The sequence below is a fragment of the Myotis davidii genome, unplaced genomic scaffold, assembly GCF_000327345.1.
Source record: "Myotis davidii unplaced genomic scaffold, ASM32734v1 scaffold84, whole genome shotgun sequence".
Taxonomy (NCBI): Eukaryota; Metazoa; Chordata; class Mammalia; order Chiroptera; family Vespertilionidae; genus Myotis; species Myotis davidii.
The window spans coordinates 8,253-10,302 of NW_006295735.1; positions in this window are offsets into that span (position 1 = coordinate 8,253).

The window sequence follows — 2,050 nt, forward strand, 5'->3', positions numbered from 1 at the left end:
ATCTTAAACCTCACTGCTGGCATTCTGGGAGCCAAGAGGGTGAAGGAAACAATGTCTCAGACTGTCATTTAATCCTGTTTTGGCAGCTTGTCACATACCAGCTTTCAATTGTTCAGATCACCTTTGATTTAACTTTTTCTCCTAGGGCTGGGCAGGAGCAGTGGCCTGGCTGCACAGATGTAGAAAGAACAGTGCGAGTTTCATTGTTCCTGGCACAAATATTCAATACACTTGTTTTCAGCACACCTGCATCCATGCTCTGCACAGAGGGAACAAATTTCTGTTTGTTTCTAAGGTTCTGTGGTGTGGCTGGTTTGCCTCTTACAGGCTTCCCTCTTCCCTTCCTATGGGCTCACATTTTAGCTTTATCTTCTCTGTTAAATTAATTACCTCCCATTCATCTGCTTTTGTAGTCTCCAGAATATCGTTGACATTTTTTTTTGTCTGATATTGTCTTTGTTTTCTTTTTGTCCTTATAGTTCCAGACTGCGGTGTGCTGATAAATGTTTGACAACCAGGTTTTGTAGGAAGGAGGGAGACCTGATTTATGGCATCCAGTTTCTGTGGTGCAAAAATTCCTACTGTGGCTAATTTCAAGCTACCAGAAGGACATCACTGAACATACAAATGAGAAGCACATCATCACATAATATTTCCACCCACAGATAGACATAAGCATTAGACGTAAGTAACCTCAAAAGAATATTATGGCCCCAGCTGGTCTGACTCAGTGGTAGAGCGTCAGCCTGTGGACCAAAGGGTCCTGGATTTGATTCTGGTTAAGGGCACATGTCTGGGTTGCGGCCTCAGTCCCCAGTAGGGGGTGTGCAGGAGGCAGCCAATCAGTGATTCTCTCTCATCATTGATGTTTCTATCTCTCACTCTCCCTTCCTCTCTGAAATCAATAAAAATATTTTAAAAATAAAATGTCTACAGATGTTTATAAAAAGAATATTATGAAGTGACAAGTTTTAATAATTGATTAGCTTTGTAAAATAATTTTTATAATTGTAAGCTTATGTAATTTAGTTTTTGAAATAACTATATTTAACAGCTGACATGAACAGTTCCTAAAATTTAACAATAATTTCTCACAAGCCAGTATAAGTTGGCCCTAGTATACCTTTGAGTTAATGCATTTTTAATTATTTAATTGTCATCTTAGTATATTTTTTTTTTAAAAAAAACTTATTTTTAACTTGCTGCTCTATAGCATCTACAACTACCTTTCTTCATATATTGGGATGTTTTTTCCTGCAGTTTTATTCAGATATAATTGACATATTACTCATGCATTGTTAACACAATGCTAATCTATCTCCATTCATATTTTCTAACTATTAACTTTCAAACTGTGGTGACAAAAGGATGACAAGAAAACCTGAAAAAGTTTCTAGTAAAGCAAAACATAATGAAATGGAAGTTCATTGTACAGGACTTGGTACCTTTAATTGAATGTCATTGGTAAGCTCTTTATTTATATTATTGAAAGTAAAAATAAAAAAGACACTGGTTTTCAGGTCAGGTGTTATATCTTTCCCTTTCTCTTGAATCACTCATTCAGGAATCCAGCTGTCATGTTGCAAGGATTCTTAGACAGTTGACAAAGAGGCTCATGAGACAAGATACTGAGGCCTCTAGCCAATAGTTGAGTGAGGCCACTAACAATGATGTGAGTGCACCTGGGGATGGATTTTTCTGCCTTCGTCTAGCCTCCAGATGACTGCTTGACTGCAGTCTCATGAGAGACCTGAGCCAGAGCCACCCAGTGAACTTACTCCAAGATTTCTGACCCACAGAAACTGTGAGTGATCATGAATGTTTAATGTTTTAAGCTACCGTATTTGCCGGCGTATAAGACGATTTTTTGGCCCTGAAAAATATGCCTCCAAGTGGGGGGTCGTCTTATACGCCAGGTACACTTCAGATAGACTGCCCATAGTGCTTGCCCCGTGCCATAGTGGCCTCCCGATGCCCGCCCACTTCATTCCACATACCGTTCAGGCATCAGCAGCGCTGCTGGGTGTATGCTCGGCTGTTATGCGATTTT